The sequence below is a fragment of the Peromyscus californicus genome, unplaced genomic scaffold (assembly GCF_007827085.1).
Source record: "Peromyscus californicus insignis strain IS unplaced genomic scaffold, ASM782708v3 Scaffold_15__1_contigs__length_86483966, whole genome shotgun sequence".
Classification (NCBI taxonomy): Eukaryota; Metazoa; Chordata; class Mammalia; order Rodentia; family Cricetidae; genus Peromyscus; species Peromyscus californicus.
This window is the reverse complement of record NW_026294447.1, coordinates 23128201-23153895: the sequence shown is the minus strand read 5'-3', so window position 1 is coordinate 23153895 and position 25695 is coordinate 23128201. Positions and strand designations below refer to the sequence as shown.

General features: G+C 43.6%; 1 protein-coding gene and 1 long non-coding RNA gene across 3 annotated transcripts in view; one reads left to right on the top strand and one right to left on the bottom strand.

Moving 5' to 3' along the window:
- Npas3 (neuronal PAS domain protein 3) overlaps nucleotides 1-25695 on the bottom strand; it is an 838670-nt gene that overhangs the window by 297106 nt on the left and 515869 nt on the right.
- Nucleotides 305-25135, top strand: LOC128110747 (uncharacterized). 2 transcript variants are annotated; one of them, XR_008218309.1, is made up of 4 exons: nucleotides 305-612; nucleotides 22964-23016; nucleotides 23844-23995; nucleotides 24674-25135. It is a non-coding gene; the product is annotated as an uncharacterized LOC128110747 (long non-coding RNA). The 2 variants fall into 2 exon arrangements; XR_008218308.1 differs by having other exon boundaries at nucleotides 306-612; nucleotides 23844-25135.

Genomic DNA, 25695 nt, shown 5'->3' with positions numbered 1-25695 from the left:
CAAATTGCTGAAGTTGAAATGAAAGGTGGCTTGTTTTTTTTTCTCTAGTGAGTGTACAACTTTCATCTACCCGCTTCCGTTAATTGTAGACATCCTACGTGGCTAGATGGTCACACCAAGCTGCCCATTTTACTTGTCTTACAGTTCTCAGACATTAAGAAGCATGAAGCATTTGCTGCTATCAGTACTTGCTGGTTGGAGTTCATTCCAACCACTAGTGAGCAGTCTTCAAGTGTTCCACTCAGCTCAACAGCTAACTGGTGCCCTTGCCCAAGTTCCGACAATGTAATTGAAAACACTGAACTCCAATATTTTCCTAAAACATTCACTTCATTTAGTTGACAGACAGGAATCATTTCTTCTTCTGGTTTCAGCATGCATTCCCCTCTTCCCTTGGGTCACAGTCCCTCCCTAATTCCGATCCACCCCTGTGGTTTTCTGCTTTGTTCCATATCTGGGTCGCGGGGTGTCCCTCCCATGCACCCCTCAGCACTCTGCACATCTGAAGTGCTGTTGTCTGGTTTCTTGTTTATAACTCCCCAAAAGACAACGAGCGGGGCTGCTCATTCTGCACGCTGTACTTCTGATGAACACAACACCGGCTAGCACACGGTAAGTGTTGAATAGTACTTGTTTAACTTATCATCTAAAGAGGCAGCTCGGAATAGAGAACTGAGAACAAAACACACATTCAGAAAGGGAGCTCCTTAAGTATAACCATTTAATTCATTTGATTCCACTGCAGAAGGGCTGAAACCCTTTAAAATGGCCAAGCGGTTTAAAATGCTACACAGGGACTGGTGGGGACTTTCCATCCCATATGCCAAGGAAGCTAGGTAAAGCAGTTTGTCCTGCATATGATTAGAAATAGAAAAGTCTTGGGAATCACATTTCGTAAGGCTCGTGCCAGGTTTTATTGTTGGTAGTTTTGTAAATGCATTACATATTCTATGGTATTTGTGAAGTCTTTCAAAGTACATGCAATATAAAACCTTCTGCCAAGGAGAGTAACAGACAACACAAGGCGGGAAGGGGGTGGGTGGGAAAGGCCTGGGAATGTAAAGTCAGTTCACAGAAGAACTTGAGACGGTGCCTGTCCAGGCCTTTCATATACGTTCTCCTTTATGGTCAGCATGGAGCCCAGGATGCACTGGTAGCTGCCCCCTCCCCCTCTCACCCCGAAGATTAGGATCTTAGGGCTACCGACAGTTTCCATATTTTCTGAAATTTGGAAGCAATGGCTGTCATCCAAAGTAACACAGCTAGACTGACAAAACAAAGTAACACAGCTGGACTGGGTGTTTCTTTTTGTAGTAACACCCAGGTAATGGAATTCATGGATACGAACTTGTGTGTGGGACCATGTGTAAAAAGTGTGTAGTCATCCTTCCCATCATCCAGTTGTTAGCAGAGCAATTAACCTTTTACTCCTGAGTAATGGATGCTGCATTGTATGCTAGCTCAAATTCTCTTTCCAAAGGTAGAAAAGGGAAGGTAGGGGATAAGGACAAACAAGGCAGAATAAGAGTCATCTGGGAGTAATTTCTCTCTTTCAACTCTCCCTTCAATTCAAGATTTCTGGCAAGGGACACATTTCTCATGTGTCAAGTTGTTTTTCTCGTCTGGCTCTCTAGAACATATTTTTTAAGAGGCTTATTTTCAATGAGGCTCAATAATCGATATATGAGCTATAGGACTCTGTCCCCTTGCCATTTCTTTCTTACCCAGAAGTAGGAAATACCACAACATGGCTTGTAGCAGCTCTACACCAATGGGTTATAGTAAATAAGGCAGAGCCATTGACTCCAAAGGTGCCATTTATCTCACCAATTATGGCTTGCTACGTTCTTTACTGATAATTTACTAATCAACTACTACATGTGTAATCTCTTTTTCATATACTATCTCTAATCACTGAGACAGTTCTAAGGTCTGAACATTTTTATCACCATTAGTATAAATACTTTTGCCAGGTATGTTGGTACATACCTGTAGTTCTAGCATCCAAGAGGCTGGCACAGGAGAACCCTAAATTCTTGGCTATTCTAGGCTAATTTGTAAGACTTTGTCAAAAACAAACAAACAAACAAAATGCAACAACATCACCAGAACCAAAACAAAAGCAAGTAAAAAACCAAAATAACAACACCCCCCAAACAAACAAAAGACGAAACAAAACAACAACAGCAACAAAAACCACCAACTAAAAACAACAATTACCTTGTATCTCAGAGTCCTGAGTTAGTATGTCATCCACAGGCATGGAAATGCAGACCATTTAAATACATTGCTAACATTACTGCCGTGAGCCTGTATTCTAGCAGGGATGAAAGTAATTGTTACATTGTTGTAAGGCTGAGTCAATAACCTCTTTAGGAAGTTTTTTTTTTTTTTTAAAAAAATCAACTTTTTTCATTAACATTATTTCTGACACAGTTTTATGTATATTAATTGCTCGTTATTTTCTGATAACTGGAGAGGTTAAAGACAATAACTCATCTCAGAGCATTTACTGCAACAGTGGTTGTGTGGGTTGCAGCTTGGGAGGAAGACGGGATGATGGTGGTGGACATGGTGTAGCGGCTGTGTGTGGCCGAGTCTGGAGTGTGCTGGGCACTCTAAACCTCTGAAAATTTCCATAATGCCTGGATGAGGTTTTCTTTATTCAGTCAAGACCCCAACATGGTACTGCACCCTTAAGACTCATGAGAAGTAAAAGCTGTTTCTGTTGGGAGAGCTCCCATCACCAGGACAGGACTGAAAGACAAGAAGGAGCCAGGACAAAGGTTACAGTGCATGATGTCCTGCAGGTCTGAGGAAAGCAGCAGGAGACTAGGAGAGCCCATGTGAGCAGCTGAAGATGGCCACGTCCAGGAAGGGCAACAACTCTTGGGTAATTGGAGATGCACACAACAGCAAATTTGGGAGTGGTTCTTTGGAAAACAAGACAGCGTGCAGCTCTTCAACGATCTTATTTCAGTGATGGAGAGCACCATACAGTGTGGTCTCATCCCTGTGTGTAATAGAGGAGGTGGATCTCACAGACCCTCCATGCAGAATTCCCAGAGTCGTCTCGGGACAGAAGTGGGCAGGGACGGGAGGGGCAAGGCTAAGAAGTTCTAGCGCGGGACCGCAGAGCAGGGCGACTACAAATAAGTATAATCAACTGTGTATTTCAAAAGCCACGGGAAAGGATAATAAATGTTTCACCAAGAAAAACGGCAGATGACCGGGGAGGTAGACGTTCTACCTGATTTACGCAGAACACCATGTTAACATGTATGTAAACACTACATGATATCTAACCGACATGTATATTTGTATATGTATGTTCAAAAAAATAAAGCCAACTTTAAAAATCCGAAGCTGAAACTAAGACTTCTTTAAAAGTGAACAAAGTGCAGGCGTGAGATGAGAGCGGAAGTCTCCAATGTGGAGACTGGCACGGAAAGCCGGCTTCTGGTAGCAGCCGCGGAACTGAGGACCAAGAGGCTGGGGAAGGCAGCTCAGTGATGAGCAGTTTTCTGTTGTTCACAGGGATGTGAGGTCAAGCTGCGGACCTGCCCACACTGGACTGACTGACTGATTGATTCTTTTGAGAAAAGGAGGTCTTGCTATGTAATCCAGGTTGGCTTCAACCTTGTGATTCACCTGCCTCAGCCTGCTAAGTATTGGGATTCAAGTCTGCATCAACACGCCTTACACTTCACATTTAATGGCAGGCAGCGAGCGAGTAGGAAGTAAAGATCCTTTTACGCCGAGAGAAGATAAAGAAGACATGGGAAAAGAATGAAAACATACCAATAATATATGAAGGGAGATAGAAAGGACATTTATAGAAAAAGATACAAAGAAAAGAAACTCAGTCCAAAAATAAATGCTTTGGGGTGAGGCCCAACATTCCCTCTATCCCTAGACTCAGTTACTAAACAGTCTTTTAGTTAGTCTGTATGTGATGTCAGTTAGTGCAAAAATTGTTTCTAATGCTACTGTGGATTTGGGAACCTATAAATAATCTTTTATTTTCTCATATTACCCTTATGGTTTGAAATTAATGTTTGGATGGGGAGCAGTTGTGTGAATTAGATGAAATAATGATACATCAGCTCATTAGAGGATTTACTCACTCAGCCCTTTCCCGATAGTGACTTACTTCTTACTTAAACATGTAAATGTGCTCCACAGAAAGCCCTCCGCAGTTACCTCCATTCCCCGAGGAACGGGTCCCTGAGGCTGACTCCCAGTTCGGGAGAGCACAAAGCCAACTTAGAAATCAACATCTGGCCCTTGAAGGAGGCTCCCTGAGAGCACACTTCTCTAGGTAGAGCTGCAGCAGGCCCAACCTGAAGAGAAGTTCAGAAACTGCTGGGGACTTTTAACTCCCAATCCTGAACTTAAAATCACCACCAAATGGGGGCTGTTTTCCCAGGCCAAAGAAACGTGCGTACCAGAAGGGAGACCAAACCCAAAGCAGGAACAGAAATCCGAAGGATCCTGTGCCGCAGGCCTGGAGAGAGGGAGAAAGAGGCTTTAAGCAGAAAGATGCAACCTATTGTTTTATTGTTCTTGCTGTGAAGAAGAACGGTCAGTATCCAGTGGGATTTATTATTACAGGAAAAAAACTTTAAAGAAAACATTAAAAGTTAAGGAGATTAACATTTGAATTTCAAAAGCACCATCAAATACTATTGTTCCTGAGACATGAAAATCCAGCTATATGTACATTATGCAAAAAGGTACTACCACGCTGGCCGCCACTCGACAGAGGGGTGCCATTAGCTGTAGCCTTCAGACCCCCTCAGATTCACTTTTCACTTTGCTACTCATAGAGGATGGGTATGTGAGATTAGTGAGCAAACAACCTCTAGCTCATTTTATTTCTATAAGAATTTATTTTTAAGGATATATAAAAAACTGCATATTGATATATTTTTCAAGAGCTAAGAGTATCAGAATAACAAAATAATTTCTCTTGATGTAAACCAGAGTCTCAACATGCACTAAGTATTTCTAGTATTAGATCTGCATCTTAACATTCATATCTTTTGAAAACGTTTGTTTTAATCAACTAATTTTTAAAGACAGGGTCTCATAAAGTCCAGGCTGGCCTTGAAATTGCTATGTAGTTGAGGAACACCTTTTGCTTCTGCTCCTCCTGGCTCGACCTCCTGTTGCTGGGTTCACAGGCAATGTCACACCTAGTTCTAGGCAGTGCTGGGGATCGAACCCATGGCTTTGTTCGTGCATGCTACACAAGTGCTCTACCAATAGTGTTCCATTCCCAGCCCTGAAAAATGTTAGTTTTTTTTTTAACTGTCCCTAATTACCAAAGAAACCCTTGCTAGTCCTATTTTTAATTCAAATCATTCTCATTGACTTCTGTAGGCCAAGGGGCCTCACATGGCTGTTCAGTTCTTCCAGTGGTGGGCAGGCATCTCCTTCATGGTTTACACTGAAAGCCAGTTTAGATTATAACTGAGACATGGTCAGAGGCCACTTCTGCTTTAAACAGCACACTCTGCTTGTGGTTACTCTGCCTCCCACGGATTTGCCTCAGAAATTTCTAGCCGGTAACTACTGCTGAAACAAACACACAAGTATGTAGCCAGGCCAACAGGAACCACCCTCTAAGGAAGTGTGCTTAGTGCTTCCACGAATGGGGCTATATTTCTCCTGGCACGCTTCTCTTGACAGGAAAAACAACAACGTGGTCTCAGAAAATGCATCTTTCACCGGCTACGTTTGGTCGTGTGCTTGTTATTTACAAAACATGGCCGGCGCACACACAGCTAGCTCTTGGTGGTGGCTCTTGGCGCTGATTAGATGTGGGAAACCAAACTAAGGGTGCCAGGTTCTGGTATATTTTTCTCAGAACAGACAAACCTACTTTGAAAGCCATCCAGTTGGAAATGCCCGTGACTCTACATTCCGATATGTAAACTCCACACTGAAAATGCCGGCGCTTGCAAAGCCTTTGTTTCCCTCCCCACTTCCTAGATTTTAAAAATAACCTCTCTTATGTGATACTGGGTTTCTTAAAGAAAAATCCCATCCCCGACTCTATGGGTTTGATTGGTTATGCACGGCTCGCTGATTGCTGGGTACCAAATTGTTAGATGCTGCCTTTGAGCCCCTTCTGCTCTTGTCTGTGTATGGTGCTGCCACCCCAGAGCTATGGTTTCCGGAGAAATCAGTGAGGAGGGATGGTCACAAGGGGGCGGATGTAAGAGAGATGCAATGAACTCTGCTTTCCTTTATTTTCTCCTCTTTGGACCCACAAGACAGGGGCAGAACAGATGTGGCTGCACTGGGCAGAAGAAACAGACACAGAGCAGGCATTCTGCTTCTGATGCCTCACTGGAAAGAATGCCCAAAGCAAACAGCTGGGAATCACGAGAAACCAAGACAAAAATCAAGAAACATGAGGAGGAAAGCATCCATACAGCAGGGCCGTCAGCAAGTTGAGGACTGTGGCCCGTGAACATTGCCACTAACATTTGGAGGAACCTGTGCCATTAACTGATTAAGAGCTCTCCACTAACCAGGGTCAGACCCTGTTCCGTGGGTTTCAGCAGGATTTCAGCAGATCCAGAGGCGCACGCACGCAGTTTGAAAACATGGTGACGGCTTGGCTGGCCCCTGGGCTCACGGTTCTGAGGGGTTTCCCAGAGCTGTGGGTGATCTGTGGTTTCTGGCACTCATAGACCATTTACTTTTTCTCAGATGACAGTGGTGCATTAATAAAGCTGTGTCCACAAGCACTGTGGGAAAGCAGGGGACGACACGTGGTGTGGCCTCCTCTTCCATTCGCTCCTTTTCTTACAAAGATGACTAAATCTTGAAGTGCACCCTCTAGCTTATGAAGGGGAGAAAGAGGTGGGGGTCTTAGAGCATTTAAACTTTGTTTTCTATTTTCGTGAAATCTCATTAAACAATCAAATTAAATGAGTCCTAATAGTTTCTGAGGCCCCACTCTGAAGAAGAACCACGCTTGGTCATGGTGCTCTTTTTGATATTTCAAGGACACCCCCCCTTTCTCTGCAGGCATACACTGAAGCGCGTGCGCGCATGCACGTGTGTGTGTGTGTGTGTGTGTGTGTGTGTGTGTGTGTGTGTGTGTGTGTGTGTGTGTATGCACGAATGCACATGTGTATACTTAGAAACAGGATTTCTATATAGTACAGGCTAGCCCCAGACTTGCAAAATTAGGTCCTGGATTACAGATGTGCATTCCCACATCTGGCCAAAGAAGATAAATTTCTAAGACATATTTTCACTTCTTTCAGAGCTTTCCTACAACATTAATGACACCTGTCTTACAACACCAATGGCCTCTCCTTCAGAGAGTGGGTCCCTGAGAGTAACAATCTGTCCCCTTTCCTGTTCCCAACCTCCACAGGACTCCCCTGCTAATATACTGCTGGTCTGGTTTCATAGGGTGCCTTCCAAGGAAAGACATGACTTACCCTGAGACTCCAAACACAATACTCCAGATAGAAACCGTACAGTCCTCAAACCCTTCCATTCCCACGGTGTCACTGTGGAAGGTGTGGCCTTCCTCTTGTACCTTCCCCAACACCACCAGTACACGTGGTTGGAAGGTGTACCCAGGCCAGCAGGCACTTTGCCAGGCTTGCAGCACACACAGAAACCAAAACAGCATGGAAGGACCCTTTGGTTCAAGGAGAGGTGGTTCTTTAAGGCCACTTGGAAAGGCTTGGTGCTCGGAAAGCCCAGACCTGCTCTAAGCCTGTGCCAGGCTGCTGGGGAGACAGAGGAACGGGGTGCTCCTCGGACACAATGTAATTTGGAGCCATTACAATGTATTGTATGTGGGACACTACTGTGCAGCTCTTAATATGCAGAATTTTGCATAGTATGAATGCTAATCATTTTCACGATGATGCTATTCATATAATATGTAATACTTGCTAAACAAAATTATGAAACATAATTACTGCTCAGACACAGTTGCTGCTTTCAGTCCTCCAAAACCCAGTCATTTAAAATTGTGTTTTCTTTAAATAAACGGCAACAATCCCCGCTAAAGACTATGTGCCTAGATAATTTCCTTTTCAAAAAAAGGAGCCTTTTTATCTTTACTGAGTGACAAAACATCCTTTATGAAAGGTTTATAACTCAGCCATTTAAATTCGCTTCAGGCTGAAATTTGGCATGCAACTTCTCATCCTGGGAGCACAGTTTTGATTTTTTTTTTTTTTTTTTTGCTAAATTTTAGCAAAATTGGTTTGGCTGGTTTTTAGTTCCTCGCTCTGTTTTTAGCTAGGTCACCACAGCGTCTTAATTATGTATGGTCGCCCTGCTTGATGCTCACTCCAGCTGAGGTGACACAGAGTGCCTGGATCGGCTGTGGGCCTGTGTCATCCTCCAAAGCACACCATGTGGGGCGCACAAACACATTCAGAAAGACCGGGGGAAAGTTCCCTTTCATTCTGTCCACAGTGGGGCTGAAGAGCAAATCTACAGTTTCACAAAGAGACGCCCTTGTATCGCTCCCCAAGGAGCTGTGCACAGACAAGACAATTTCTTCCCTCTGGCAAGAGTATAAATTAGGAAGGTAGAAAAAAAAAAAAAAAAAACAAAGAAAGAAAGAAGAAAAACCAGGGAGCAAACAGCACTTTACCATAATACTTCCCTTGGTTTTGCTGGGGGGGTTTAAAGGAGGTCTTACCCAGTTTCATCAATCCGTGAGGGAGTGAAAGGAATCAAATTTCCCAAAATACCAGGGAAGTTGGCCTAGCATTTCAATTTGCTACCAACATGATGATGAGGCTAGGAAAACAGAGCAGTTGATGACTTCTGAGCACAGAGCTCATGCAGTGAGAGTGTAACTTTCACAGCCAGGCTCCCTGCTTGATCGCCATATAGCTCTGGAGGTATTTTGAAAACAAACAAAACACACATCCCGAGCACCGAAACCCCATAAATCAAGGTTAAGGGACAGTGTGGTTCTAACAAATACAGTGACAGGTTAAGATCAAGGGATGCCTTGACATTCTCCTCAGAAAGGTCAATCTAACTGGCCTGCAATGTAAAAATGAAGAGCCTGCCATCATTGCCATGGTGAAAGGTCAGACACCAGCCGATTGGTGATAGAATTATCAAATTAACCAATCGATGTGTGTGAGTAATAGATGTAAGCAATCCTCTGGGAGGGCCACAGGGCAAATGCCAGCTCATCAATAACACATCGCTGTGGACAGGAAGCGTCTTGCTTCAATCCAAGTCCCTTCTGTTACCAAGAGGAGCTAAATCCTGTCCAATGAGGCCCCTATCTGCATATTACAATGTAGTAGGATGGAAGGCCACTGCTTTAAATATTAGTGCTACACTGAAATCTACAAATCTGTGCAGATGATGAACATTCTCTGCAGAACAGAGAATGAGCACTTTCCTTCTTTGCATGAGTGAAATATTCATGTCCCTCAAACAAGTGAAAAGAAAGACCTTTTCTTCATGGATTCAGGACCAGACTCCACTGGTAACCGCACAGTACGTGGGACATTACAGGTACAGAAACCACATGCTTGAGCGTGCGACAACTTCACCGTTTAAGGGAAAAATTTAAAGATGTACCTATTATCACTGGGACGTTCAAATCTTTCAGAGGAATTATCACAGTGGGGGGTGTTAACAGTTCTCAGTGCTAATTAGGGATTTACTTGCCATCAATATGTGAGTGTAAGTCCTATTAATGTTAATGGGGTTACACGTCTGTATTGAAGGCGGCATAGATCCCTAAGTGGGTGTGATTATCAGCCTGCTTGTGAACATCTCTTAGTGTTTGCATAGCACTTTGATTATAGGACTTTCTTGACATAAACCTAAGAAAAACTCAAATCTTGGCACAGCTAACTCAATTCCAATAGTTTTGACAAAAAAAAAGAAGAAATAGCTTACATAATTTCAATAAATCTGTGTAAAAAAATTGGCCAACAATTTCGATGTTCATTCTGCATCCATATGTTTGGATATATGCACATCTCTGCAGAGATAATTCCCAGCAGCACCCACAGCCCTTGGTCATCAGCACTTTCAGACACAAATGATGATATGGAAATGCGGCCAATGCTTTTGTCTTAGAAATTAATATGCTTAGCCATTCACTCCCAGAAGCGATGCTTAGGGGCTTAAGAATAAAGTATCACAATAAAGAATAACATATTACTGCCTTGACTACTAAAGATATTCTTATCATGGTTGTCCTTTGAAGGTGAAGAAGAATTTAGGATATTTACCAGAAGGTTAAAAGTTTTGCCATGACGACACCGGATCTATCAGTGAGTTAACCGCTAACTGCATTTAGCTATTGCTAGTTTGGGAAAAGATCCTTTTAAACCCAGTTTCTAGATTGGGCTGTCCACCATAGCAGTGCTTGGCAGGAGCCTGTGGCTAGTGTCTACCCAGTGACCTGTGCAGAACGCGAAGCTGTTTACAAGACAGCCAGTTTCTCAAGATGCCGCCACCTGGAGGTCTTGCAAGGTCCTGTAAAGAACCTGGAGGGTCTATTTAGAGGTTTGAGAGCCTGTGCCTGAACCGGGGCCCTTTAGCCCCATCCCCCACCCCCACCCCCGAATAATGCTGAGTTAGTTATTTCTCTTCTCCATATCCTTTTTCAAGCATGGGGCAAACAGACAGGTTTCAGTGCCCGTCTCTTACAGTAAATACAGCAGAGGGACTGGTATAGACACAGTGCACAGGGCACCCCTATCTGTTGCCGTTTTCTTCTTAGTTTTAGAAGATTCTTCTTCCTGCTCCTTCTCCTCTTCTTTTGCTGCAACTCCCCTCCCCCCTCAACTAATTTACTACCGAACAACATCTTACACTTCAAATCATGTGAGGGTTGGGGAATCTGCGTCGAAGTTACAAGAGAGAAACGCAGACCGGCTAAAGCTACCTCTGCCGCCACAGCCGCACGGAAGAGCTGTGCTCGTACCGTGGACCACAGGCTAGTGCTGTGGGTCAGCTTAACTGGTCTCCTTTAATAAGCAGGAGTCAGGGCTGTCAGGGCTGCTGGGCCCACCGACAGCACGCTGGCCTACGAAAGCACTGTCCCCGGGTTCAGAAGGCACACGGAGAAGTAAACAGGCACCAAAGGACTCATTGGCTCCAGTGCCGTGCAGGTGATGGGACAGCTGGACAGGTTGTGTAGGACTGCTGCTGAGCCTCTTCTCGCCTTCAAAGGCTCCAAGGGCAGGGGCAGGCCCTTCCATTTATTTGATCAGTATTCAAAATGGTACGACAAACAGAGGTCGGCTTGCAGAAGCTGTCAGTACACTGTCATCCTCCCCCAAAGTCTGTGGAAACAGGCACCATCGGAACACGCAGAGCGAGCTCAGGGATCTAGGTAAGCACATGACATTAAGAGGGCACCATGGAGAGGTGACACAACCCACCGGCAGTGCTACTACGGACTGTTGGATGGATTCTGAAGAAAAACCAACAGAAGCGGTGGTGGGAAAAAGATGATGGAGCTTTAGATGATGATTTCAAGTGCATTTCTCTCCAACTGTTGCATGGTAATTATTAAGCAGTATATAACTGAAAAGTTATGAAAAATTGATTGGTAAATAATGAGTCTGAAATTTATAGGTACCACGTCTCCCTACTTAATATAGGATAATTTACCTGTCCATGAAACACATGTATACAAAATGGCTCCCAATATTTCAAGGAAACAATGCCCCTCTAATGACCAGCCCGTCCACTGCAACCTTTGGCCACAACATTCCTGAAGTCCACCAAGAATTCTAGATTCGAGTAGATGAAAAAATCAATAAAAAGCAGATCAACAGTGCCGAGGTATTGAATTGGACCTCCATGTTCTGTGTGAGTCTCTGTCTCATAAAACAGTATTACAAAACAAGGATGTAGCACTCAGCAGGAAACTCGACAATCTAATCATCTCCCCCTATTCTGAGGCCAGCCAATTTACGATACATTCTGGGGGTTACTCATCCTGCACTTGAAACAGAAGCACCTGCATCTGCCAAGGTACAGGACAAGGTACTGTGTTCCAACTAAAAGAAAGAAAGTCAATGAAGAGCAAAAAAAGGGGGGGGGGTAATTAAAACCAAGCTGATTTAAGTATTAACTACCTTATTTTAAGTACTAAAATATGTTTGCATTTATTTCAAAGTAGAGGAATAGATGCTACATTATACTAGCCTGGCATTTGCTCATGTATATCCTTTCTCCTCTAAGGGAATGGTTGGCTTTTATAACTTTTATGCTGTGTCTTGTAAAATATACAATATGTAACATTTGCTGTATCAACACAGCCTCTGATTTCACTGAATGCAATCCCAATCAGAAGGTTCTATCAGCATCCCTTCTGACGCAGACATATGCCTCTATTTGGTACTGTGGTTATTGTGTGCCATGTGCTGCTCTCAAGTTTGATGTCCTGGAAACAAAGGGCTGAAAGAACCAATCAAAAGAGGAGGAGTCACAGATTACTTACGCCGGCCTGTCCATCCACATGCAATTTTTACTAAAAATGAAATAAATAAGATTTAATTCTAGTCTACTTCTTGAATCATATCAGCTATCTACGGAAGAAGTCAAACAAAGCCTTTCTTGGCACTGGATATGATGAGTGTTCAAAGATAAATTTAGCAGTTTTATTGTCAGTTTCCGAGCAGGTTAAAGGTTTACTGCTACAGCAATCCAACAGAGTGGTGCCGTTTTTAGCTTGCCTGCTTGGTGATGTGAGCATCTTTCAGCAAAATCGCCGCCTGTGCTCACACTTCCTGTACACGCTGGTGTTTCACACTGTCACACAGTGCCTCAATATGGAACATACTCCTTCCACACACAGAGTGCCATTGGGTGAGAATGTGAACCAAAGGCCCTTTTCTCCAGTTCTGCCAGCTCTGGGCACTCCTACCCTGTGCCAGAGGGATAGCAGGGAAGCTTTCCACTTAGGCCTCCATCCCAGCGAGACATCTGATTTACAGGCATAAAAGGGAATATATATTCCCATCTGCAGGACAAGCATTTCTGTTCAGTAAGAACCCCAAAACGACTTTAGGCACATCTAGTAATACAATGTATACTATCACAGCTTTCTTCTTGTTTCAATGTTTATTTTTATTTTTGTTTTACCTGATGTGTATTACTTGGGATGTAATTTTGGAGCATGGAATACTGTTTCAATACATGCCTATGCTGTATCGTGATCAAATGAGGATATTTAGCATGTCACCTGAAACATTTATCATTTCTTTGACATAAGACCATTTGCAATTTGCTACTTATTTTGAAATATACAAACGGAATATATTCTGAAAGTAGTGTAAGGGAAGACATCTCCTTTTCCCAATATTATGAGTTTATTTTGGGTCAGTTCCCTAAAGCCAGATTTGGAGGGTGGATTTCCTGGGAACAGCCATCTCAGACTAACCTAAGGGTCCTCACACAGCTTTTTCATGGGATGTGATGTACTTGAGTAGTGATTCTCAACCTTCCTAATGCTGCCACCCTTTAATACAGTCCTCACGCTGTGGTGACCTCAACCATAGGATTATTTTCATTGCTGCTTCATAACTGTAATTTTGCTGTTACAAATCATAATATACATATCTGATATGCAGGGTACTTGATATGCGAACCCAAAGGGGTCGTGACCCAGAGGTTGAGAATTGCTGTACTAGAGACTCAGAATCTGCATGGAGGTGGGTAGTGGATAAGAGTTAAACAGAAGGGGTGTGTGTGTGTGTATCCATGTACATCCATCACAAGGCTCTCAACAAATTGAGCAAAGGATGTGCCAGTGACATACCACCTCCTTGCCATTGCCATGGCGACATTCGAAGAGAGTACTGGGGAGAATTCCTCTCCCAGTGTAGGAGCCCATCATCCAAGGTGGTTGATGAGTACACTTGAATAATGAAGCAAGCTGTGGGAAGGATGGGTGAGGGACCCAAAACGAGCCGACGAGGAATCTGCTCATCCTCTTGGGCTGGCTTTCCTCCTCTGTGTGTGTATACAAGTTGTACATGTGTGTGCAGGTATACATATGCATGTGAACTCATGTGTGTAGAGGGTCCTAGTTGATGCTATGTGTCTTCCTCCACCACTCCCACTGTATTTACTGAAGCAGAGTTTCTGGCAGAGCAGGAGCTCACTGGTTGTTGGCTTGTCTCACTAGCCAGCTTTCCCTGTAGATCTCCCGCCTCTGTCTCTGAGTGTCTAATGCCACTCAGAGTGCTGGTATGACCGCTTGCCTTTTACACACCTGCTTGCCTGTTACATGGATTCTGGGGATCCAAACCCCAGTCCTTATAGGGCAAGTGCTTTATCCACTGACCCATCTCCTCAGCCTTAAGACCCTGCCTTAAATGTGCCTCTTCGGAGTAGACTACTTCTCTGACCTTCAGACTCAAAATCCCACACCTTGCTACCTACATCTCTGCTTGAGTGTTTCTGGTGACTTTTAGGATACCCCAAATGGCCGGTTTCAAAGTAGAGTTTATATCATATACCAATTTTATTTCCCATCAATTTGAGCTGGAAGGACAAAGCTTAGTTCTCCTGTCTCCTGTCCCTAGCTTCCTGGACTATCAACATCCTCCACCAGCAATTACAAGGGACGAATCCATATTGACAACATTATACACAAGTTCATAGTTTACATTCCAGGTTCACTCCTGGCCCTGTACTATAACCTGTAATTACATGTATCTACCAGTATACTATCAGAGTATTTTCCTGCCCCCAAAATCCTGTTACCAACCTATACACCTCTTTATCCCCAAACAACCATCCATCTTTTAAGATCCACTTTTTTTTTAAACAACTGTAGGGAGCTAGAATCATACATTATGTATCCTTTAGAAAACATTATGGTGGTTAGTTTTAACTGCAACTTAACACAACCTAGTATCACATGGAAAGAGAACTTCAATGTGACAGTGTCTAGATTAGGTTGGCCCATGGTTCTGTCTGTGTGGGATTGCCTTGATTAGGTTATTTGATGTGGGATGACTCAGCCTACTTTGGGCAGCTCTATTCCTTAGGTAGATCTTTGACTGTATAAATGTAAATAGGGGGCTGAACATAACAAGCATACATGAATTTATTTTTTTATGGATGTGCTACAACTAACTGTTCCCAGCCATGGTGGACTATAACTTGGAATTGTGAGTACAATAATCCTTTTCTTCCCTGAGCTGCTCTTGTGGAGTATTTTATCACTGCATCAGAAATGAAGCCAGGACACCATCCTCCACTTGGGACTCTGCCTTTAGGTTTCCTCCATGTCTTTTCATAGTTTGGTACTTTAAATTTTTTTAGCACTGCGCAACATTCCATTGTCTGGATATACCACAGTTTGTCTCATCAAACCCTGAAGAAAATCACGGTTGCTTCCAATGTTTGGGAGATGATGAACAAAACTGCTATAAAAAATCTATAGGCAGACCACAATTTGGGGGTAGTTTGGTAAATGCATGCTCTGCATGAAGACATAAAGACTTTCAAAGCTTTATGGTGAATAACACCACCCCGGTGTTTGTTTATTTGGTTTAAAGGTAGAAAGAGGATGTTTGTGGTTTTGTTTGTTTTGTGGTTCACAGTTTGAAGGTATACTCCACCGTGGTGGGAAAGTACTGGCAGGAGCCTGAGGCAGCAGGCCACAGTACGTCCACATCGTTCACATCAGCAATCAGAGACCAAGGAATGCTTGTGCTCCATCTTGCTTCCCTTTGTATTCAGTCTGGGACCCAAGACTACGGGACTGCGCCACCTACCTTTTAGGGTTAAAACATGCCCAGGTAGATGACTCCCCCCGCCCCTCTCTCTCACCCTTCTTCCCTCCCTCCTTTCTCTCAAAGGTCTACAGCCTTAGCTGGTCTGGAATTAGTGACATGGACTAGGCTAACCTTGAACTTTCTGCAATCCCTCTGCCTCAGCCTCCACGCTCATAACCTTTGAGACACCTCTGCCTCTCGGATTGTATAGATCACTTAAGTTTTACAAATGGTCCCTTTAGTCCCAGCACTGAAGGCCATTTTCTTTCTTTTGTTCTCCTTTATAGGTAATGGACCCTCCATTTGAACAGTAATTCCACATGGGTCAGTCCCAACACTTTCCCTCCTGCTCACCTGTGCAACTGGGTCCACTTCACCAGGGGCCCTGCCCCGCCTTAGTCTAGCTTACGGCCCCCTCCAGGGATACCTGTGGGAAGCCCAACTATTATCCCTTTCTGCTTCTTTCTTTCTCTTCTAAAATGTGTTATTTACACAGCAAAAGAAATCCTAAAACCCAATCGTTGTCACTACTCTGCTTAAAAACACTTTCATGATTTTTCTATTGTACATAAAATTCAAAGACGTACTAGCTCTGTACAGGGCCTTTGTGACCTGCTTCTTTCAAAGATATCTCAGGCCACCTTCTGGAAAGTTCACTAAATTATACTCACACCTATTTTCCTTCAGTTTCCCCAAACTCTTAGACCGCTATTGATGCTGTTTTCTCTCTTGTGATTCAATTTCTCTGCCCCAATGCTTTCTTTTTCCTGGAGGGCTGTATGTAAGTGCCTCTTTACCAGGGGACTGAGGCCATCTTCTCTAAAGAAGTTTCTCCTTTTAACGCCCCATTCCAGACTCTTACTGTCTCCGCAGCACTGACGCATTTTACTAATATGCTATATGCATGCATGTGTACACATGTGCATGTATTCTCTGAAATGCAAGCCTATTTAGGGCAGAGGGAATAGTGCTACATGCCTGTAAGCCCAGCATCTGAGAGCCTGACGCTGTAGGATCACAAGCCTGGGCTACACAGCAAGACACTATCTCAAGAGATAAAAGACAACCAAACAAAATGGAAGTATGTTCGGAATAGATTTAACAATTTCTTCTTGTACGTCTACTAACAAGCATTGTTGTCTTCTCTCTTGATAAGCTATCTGCATTCTTAAGATACACTTATTTTTTTTTAAGATTTTTAGTTTTAATTACATGTATATGTGTGCATCCGTGCAGATGTTCACATGACTGTGAGTGACAGCAGAGTTCAGAATAGGATGCTGGATCCCGTGGAGCTGGAGCTATATAGGTGGTTTTGAGCTGCCTTGGGTGTTAGAAACCCACCTTGGGACCTCTACCAGAGCAATGTATTCTCTTAATGGCTGAGCCATCTCTCCAGATGCAGTGGGCCATTAATTTATCCTCTTGAGTAAATGAAAGGTGATAGGTACTTAGACATTTACTTGCTTTAATTCATTTCACTCTTTAATTGTCTCTCTTCTCCTAGACAACTACATTCTGATACAGGAGCCAGCACAGCTAAGATGTCAGCAACAGGAACACACGACCCTGCCGTTCTTCACTCCATCTTGGGGGTAATGGGTCCTTTGACGCTTACCTTCTCCTCATTTGCCTCTTCCTGCTCCCTACTGTCTCCAGGAGTGATGCATCCCTCTTACCACACATTTCTCCTCCTGGTGTGCTATCATCTCATTGGCTACCTCACCACCCTGGGCCCTATCTGTAGCTTCTGCTTCTTGCTTCTGGTCCTATGTGGAGCCACTGCCTGCACATCCTCTGGTCCCCGAATCAGCGTCTCCACACAGGTTGGTTATCTCTTCCTACCCATCAAGTGATCCTTTCCCTTTCATTTGTCCTGTTTGGTTAGGGGCAACACGTTTTTCTCAACTGCTCTCACTTAAAAGTCATCAGTGTCTCAATTCCAGGCCAGGCCAGCTCTCTCTCCATCCACTGCTTCTCTGCCCTCGAGACAAACAACAGACTCCCTACTGGGACACACTGTTCCTCCTCTGACTGATACCCCTGCAGACACAAGGGTGTGACAGAGATACTGCTTGGACCTGTAATTTTAGTTTCATTGGTCACTAGCTTTGGAATGGCAGTCATTTACTTAATTTCTGTTTAATTAAGTCCATTCATTTAAGAAACACAAACGTGTAGACTTGAAAGACACAGAAGGACTGGTAAATCTCAGCTATAACTGGGGAGACATGGAAAGATAGACAATAACACCAAAAAGCTACATAATTACATAATATACCATCTGGGAATACATGCAATGGACAACCAAGTGGGAATGTGGAGCTCAGGGGAGGAGGCTCCTTTGTCAGCATGGCGGCTAAGAAAGGCCTGGGATGGCATGACATTTGGACAGAGATCTGCATAAGATTATAAGCTGAGGGTGAGACCTATAGCATTCCAGGAGAAGGAAGTCCAAGGGTTCAGGAGGCAGAGGGAGCGTGTATGCAGACCTGAGCAAGCAGCATGTGTGGCAGTTTGAGCACCCAGCCCAGGCTTGTGAGAAACACTACCAGAGTAGTGGAGAGGCCTACCTTGTGCAGACCTTCAACTCTGAAAGACAGATATTCACACCCAGGGTTCTTCCTCAACAATTCCATGGTTAACTCAAGAGCACTATTTTGGAGCCAAAAATATTTAAAAATAACACCTTTTTTTGTGTGTGTGGCTTAGCAAAAATAAAAGAAAGGGTACGTTAATTCTCATCTTAGATTTTAGGTGAAATTTCACATTTATTTTCCACAAAGCCTGGCTTTCTTAGTTATGAGATAAAAAGTAGATGCTCCTTGCTCACAGGCAAGCTGTTTTCTAAATGGCTAAAGAGGTGACTTTAAAAAAAAAAAAGCCTAATTCAATAATAAGATATCTCAGAGGAAATTCTCAGCACACTCATATTTTAAATCTTTTAAAAATGACTATAATTTGCTCTAGCAAAGATATTTAAATATTTCCCTCTAGCCAATTGTAAATCTCATTTCTAATCTCAAAGCTCCTGTAATCAAGACCTCAGTAGTTTAAATAAAGCCTCCATTTGGGATTAAACCGCTATTGATATACAGACTTACTTCTGATTTTATGTGATCTATGGGTGAGTGTGTCTGAAATGCTTATCAAATAATTATAATTAAAATGTATAATTTCAGAAAGATGATCCACTAATTTTAATGATTATGTCTGGGACTTGGTGAAGGGAATGGAGAAATATGAAACAAAAATTTAAGCGCACAATTACATTGTGAAATACTATCTGATGTGCATGTCAAGAAAAAAATATCACCTTCACTTTTGGTGAAAAAGCAAATTTGTTCCTTAGATTTTTCTGGCTCTGCATTTTGGAAAGTTGTTAGTAATAAATGGAGTCTTCTCTTCCTTTCTCTGAATTAAAAGGTTTTCAATGTGTACCAATTATTTTAGACTCCTTCTAGACAATATGGGAGAGAGTTTGACTTTTCTTCACCTCTTCAAATTTAACCACTGGAATAAACACCTCAAAACAGATTCATCTGAGAGTGTAAACACACGAAGCATGAAAGCTCCCAACAGGGGGCCAGAACGGCTTGAAAATTGCTCAACATTGGCAGGAAACTGATAGTGTTTGTCTCTGTTCCTTTTAGTGAAATGTCTGCTGAGTTTGGTCTGGATTGATGAGGTAACTAATCCGTGGAAAGTTGTAGGGTTAGGTGGGGACATTTTATACTGTGAAACAGGGTGGCTCCAGGCTTGTCCAAGGAGGGCCTCTGACTCTTAGACATCTGCTGGGCTCCTTGACCGGCTGGGATGCAGATGCCGGGGTGCTAGGGGATTCTGACAGCATTCACTTGTCAGCTTCAGCAGCTAGTCAACCAAGACCACGGGAGAGCCTCAGAGCCTGAAATGTAAGAGATGGGCATTTTCTCTTGGTATTGCTGAACAGGAACTGTAGGTGTGAGTCCAGTGTGTCCAGGGCTAGCCGGACAGCCAGATTCAAAGCTCCTTCCTGTTGGGCCAGAGTTCCAGTTAAAGAAGCCATTTGGCTAGCCATGTACACACCACCCACTTTCAGGGGAATTTAAGAACACAGTCTGTTTTCTGTTCTTACAGATGGCAGAAGACACTCTCTGGGTTGAGATGAGGGGGGAAGAGTAATTCTGAAGCAGGAATTATGGGAAAATGTGCTTTAATTTTTTTTTGAGGTTATACTTACATTTAACAAGTATGTATCTGGTTGTTTCGCTCTGACTGTGTCTACACCAGTCAGTTCATATACATCTTGATGAGGTAGAAAAACATAACCCTTCTTCAAGCAAAATACTTCCAAGCTGATAGATTGCTGAATGTGGACCACCATGTAGCCACCCCTGGTTGCCTTGTCTAGGGTTGGTTTTTATAGGGCCTTTGAGGCTTTACATACCCACATGAGGATTTACACACTCACACGAGGCTTTACACACCCAGAACGCTTCCTCACATCCTTTACTGGTCATATATACAACCAGAGCACAGGCCACAAGTGCCCATCATACTCCTATGTTATTCATCCTCAGATGTGACATTCTTGTTCACTACAACCTGAACACCCCCAAATGGAAATGTTCCTTGGGGTAGATCGAACAGAGTTCAGAAGTTATGAGGATTCAAGCATTTCACTGGATTCAGATAAAGTCTAACACAAAAAGAGAAAAGACTAAAGATATCTCATCGAATTTAATGATCTTCATTGACATTTTATAGGTCTTAATTTCTATGATGCAAAATGTGCTTGGAAAATTGAGCCTTCTCAGTATAATGCATCCTATGTTTTAACATTTGTTGATGAGGATGAAAGCTTGTCTTCTGAATGTTAATGTAATGAGAAGCCATTCTATATGGGGATGGGAGGTGGGGAGGACCCCTAATCCCAGAACTCTGGATTTTGCTGAGGGTATGAAGATCCTGAGTGTTCAGAAGTTTACTTTAGGCCATGTGAATACTGGTGGCTGTGTTTGTGATGGGTTCTGAGCAATCTTCCTGGTGATTACTCAAGTGCGGAGCTTAAATTATTACCCCAGGCAAGCACCGACTTAAATGAAGTAGTTTTCTGAAAGTAGAATGTGATTAAACTATGCATTTCATTCAAAACACCTCCTGTTTCCACAATCTCCTTTGCTCCTGGTGCCTCATCTTCAGGGAGATGGATTCTTGGTGATAATTTGGAATGCTGACGAATTTTAGACTGAGATGAGGCTAAGCACAAGAGGAATCCGAAAGAGATTCTTGTCACAGAGCCAGAAGGAAATCACTGTACGCGAGAGAGCTGGGATGAGTCTTTGGATTTTTATTGTCTAGCCTTGTGTTTACACCTGCTTACCTCACTTGGGGACTGTTGGTTACCTGAGAAAATAAATCAGCTCTGTCAGCCGAAAAGCAGAGGCTTCCATCTGTGTGCTGAGGGAAACTTCCTGTTTCCCCAAAGAGGACTGAAGCTCGAGATCAGGAGTTCTCAACCTGTGGGTCACGACCCCTATGGGGGGGTAAACAACCCTTTGACAGGGGTGGACTAAGACCATGGGAAAACATAGATATTGACATTATGATCCATGACAGTAGCAAAATTACAGTTATAAAGTATCAACAAAAATAATTTTATGTTTGGGGTCACCATGACATGAGGAACTATATTAAAGGGTCGCAGCATTGGGAAGGTTGAGGACCACTGGCCTGGATGGACTGGGAACCACAGAAGGGAGTCCTGGGGGGGTGGGGGGGGGGCTCTTACGGTGGTGATCTTTGTGCGCATCTCACGCTGTAGTTTGAAATCCCTAGACTGTACTCATTTCTCTCCAAGAGTCACACACACCTGGCTGGCAGTTCCAGAGTGTCTTCCCACCAGTCTTCACTGTTCAAGAACAGCGTGCCCTCTTGTTGCCGACAGCTTACTGGCTGAGTGTTTAACTCAGTGAGACTTGACAGAGATCTGGGCAACTGCTCTGACATGCAGATCGTTCTCAGCATTATCTGTCTCCTCATACACACCCTCAGAGGTGAGGGATGGGCATAAACACATTTCTTTGTGAAGTGCCACACTGCATGCACAATCAGCTTTCTGACACCCCGGGTCCGCTTCTCTTCAGATCGTGCTGAGGGCTTACGATGGATGGAGCACTGCCAAAGTTGCTTTGGAAGAAAGTTGGGGATGGGGGTGGGGATAAGGGGGCAGTTGAACCCCACCTACCCCCGCCCCTCCCCAGAGGCAGTGCTTCAAGAAATGAAGCCCAGAGCATCAGTAGCCAGTGTCTGGGAAGAGATGGACAGATCCCCACCCCACAGTACTCACTGAGCACAGATTCCATCTCCCCACTCCACCTGCAACCAAATGCCACTTTTCACATAGTCTTACCTAACCATAACTATAACTCTGCCACCACAATGGCCTTACCATCCCTCTGTGGCTCTATTTTCTTCCACAGACTGTACTGGCTTTGGAATACTCTGCAGTGTTTTTATTAACTTTCTCAATCCCTCACACCTCTTATTCAACCACGGAGGTGGAACTTTTTCTCCAATGTGCTCACTGCTACACTCCTGATGGCTAGACCCGCCAACTGGAATAGAGTAGGTCCCTAATATTTGTGGTGGACTGAACACATGTCATGGGGTTTCTTAATGGAACTTGAAAAATGTAGAACTCTGTAGAAACACAAAGCCTCACTGGAAATGTCAGTGTGGCCGGGTAATACAGGAGGGAACAGCTAGCCTGCAGATACTGCTCAGCACGGGGGTAGGAGCTGATGGACTGTGGAGGAAAGAAAATCCTGTCTCACCAAAGGGAAAAGCTGTTTAAGGAAAATGCGTGGTTCATACAGTCACCTGGTGATGAAGTGAACATCTCTCACTCCCAGTTCTGGAATCCCTTTCCTGATGGGAAACCTATGGCTTATGTGATACTACGGCTCCACTGCTTTCCATCAGTCCAGCTGGCTCTGCTGAGGATGTCTGGTGTGCTCGATGTGAACTGTGCGGCTAGGCTTTTAGAGCTCACTGGAATCCCTGCTGAGTGCATTGCCTAGGGTTTTTAGGAGGTTGGGGCAGAGGTCCACAGCATCTGCTTGTTTTCTTACACAGCTACATTCTAAAAGTATTAACTCTGTACATGTGCTGTGCCAGTAAAATACCATCCTTATTCTTCCCTTCAGACAGGACAGAACAAAGCTCACAGGTGACAGCAGGCACATCAACCCTGCCTTAGGTGAGTATGGCCTATTTTGAGGTCTACACTGTCCCTCAGAAGTGACAAAACACTGTTCTGAGTCACTCAGAGATGGGGACATTTTATTTTCTTTGCTCATTTCTAGACTGTGCCACAGACATATAATAATAACCAAATAAAATAAAAATTAAAAACAAAAAAACAGCAACAAGAAGAAGCACAGATGGGGCTGCGGGGACAGCTCAGTGGTGAAGAGTGCTCGCTCTTCTTCTGGAGGACTGAAGTTCAGTCGCCAGCACCTGCACGGAGTGGCTCACAACTGCCTGTAACTCCGGCTTCAGGGGATCTGGCATCGCCTCCTGGCTTCTGCTGGCACCCTCACACTTGTGGCATACACCCGTGGATACACAGAAATAAAAACTGATATTAAAAGGACCGCAAAGATAGACTAGGGTTAACAGATGTACCTGAGATACCTTTTCTGCTTTGGTCCCTCTTTGCCTTCTGTTTTTTTTTTTTTTTTTTTTTTTTTTTTGGTTTTTTCGAGACAGGGTTTCTCTGTGTAGCTTTGCGCTTTTCCTGGAACTCGCTTTGGAGACCAGGCTGGCCTTGAACTCACAGAGATCCACCTGGCTCTGCCTCCCGAGTGCTGGGATTAAAGGCGTGCGCCACCACCGCCCGGCCCTCTTTGCCTTCTATGTCTGGATCTGCATCGTGACACTAGCATTTTCATCCAGCATTCTATATTTTCCTACATGGCATCTGATTACCATCTTTTAAAATGATTCGTGTACTGTTTAAAAGTATTTGTTTGTTACATGATTGGCAAACTTTTGGTTTTTTTTAAACTCAAAACAACTCTTTAGTCCCAACAGAGGGAAAGAGAAACAGAAGGAGGGAAGAGAAATAGACAGTAGAAAGGAGAGGAAGGGAAGGACCGTGCCTCTTGCTTCCAATCTGATGGGTAGAGACGGCGAGAGAGGAGCAGCGGAGCCAACAGAGGCGTGCAGGAAGACAGGTGAGAAAGGGAAGTGGAGCAGCACTGGTCCCGTGGGGCGTGGGTGATGTGTCCCTGTCTCCGCTCTGTTAAAATGACTCTGGAGTCTTGTGTCATCCCTCTACCCCTTGAAACGCCAGCTCCTTGTCTCCCTAGTTCTTCAACTGCACTGGTCTTTAAACTCTACAGGACAGCAGTATTGAGGAGAAGCACTTCTGTGTTCTAGAGGCCAGAATATCTTAACCCCTCCAGGAATAAGCCTGAGAGACATAAATGACTGTCAGGTTTGGATTTCCTTAAAATCCCATTGGCTGGAAATATTTAAAGGAACTACAGAGGCGATTTAAGGCCCACTCACTTACCTTAAGATACACAATGGGCATATCTACCCTAATGTTTCACCACTTATTTTTCCAAAAGGAATCCACTGAATTCTAGAGGAGACACACTATTCCCCTTCTGCGAACTAATTTCCTACTTTTATTTCTAGCCTTTGAAAGGACACTTGGAGAGTCGTTCATTTTGGGGAAGACTTTATAACTTGTAGTCTCTGTGAGGTTGGACAGTTATTTATTTTTATTTAGATATTTATTATTAATTGCTTCTGAGTTTGTGAATTTTCCACAGCCAGTATTCAAAGGCCATCCTCATGTTTGTGCCACTCTGTATATTCATCACAACTCTTTTTCTTTTTTTCAGAGCTGAGGACCGAACCCAGGGCCTTGCACTTGGTAGGCAAGCGCTCTACCACTGAGCTAAATCCCCAATCCCTCATCACAACTCTTACCTCGTCATCCTACTTACTCCAATTTTCCTTACCTCCCCTTTCATATGTCATCTTATCAATGAACCAATTACACACGTGTGTTAGGATATGCCCATGGGAACAGGAAACAAACAGTCATGTCCTCCCTCTCCCTCCCCAGCTCATCCCTCCCTTGATTTTTGTAGACTGTAACACGCATCCTGGTGAAGTTTCTTTAATGCCTCTCTCAGCGTGGGCCTTTGATCACTGGTTCTTTGTTTATTTCCTTCACTGTGATATTTTTTTTTTCAGAGCTTCTTGCTAAGTGCAAATGAGAACAGAAGTTTCAACCTCCTGCATAATGCTGTAAAATAAATAAATAACAGAATTTTATTTAAATAAACTACTCAAATCCATGTCAGTAAATGATCTCATTAATTACTCCTTTGGGGCTGTGGGGTATGTTTGCTTTCTTCTCGGAGAGGTGAAGAAAGTGGAAATAAATTTTCAGCTGTTAATGGGGTAAATTCTGTAAATGGAGAAGGGTCAGAGAAAACAACTTTAATTTCTACCACATTCGTTTTCAGGCACTTAATTTACTCTGTTTCTTTAACCCCACTCAGATGTTCCTTCTTGGTTTCGGGTGAGCAGTGTAGATAGACCGGGGTTAACCTGGTAGTTGCTTTCTGATGTGAGCAGTGAAGAAGCCGAATTAGGCAGAGGACAGACAGACAGACAGACATAGCTACCCCTTATAGATCAGTGTAGGATACGAGATTTTTAACCAAGTCTGCAGAGACTGGACAAAATCCAATTTGTCATTATTTATTCCTAAGCATTGTGCTTATACTCCGTACTTTTTCATTCTTATTCGCCATTTACCCAATTATATCTATCCTTATTAGACCCCTGCTGAAGACAGCATTAGCCAGAGAAGTCCCATAGCTTAGCTTAATCCTATTATCTCTTGATAAAC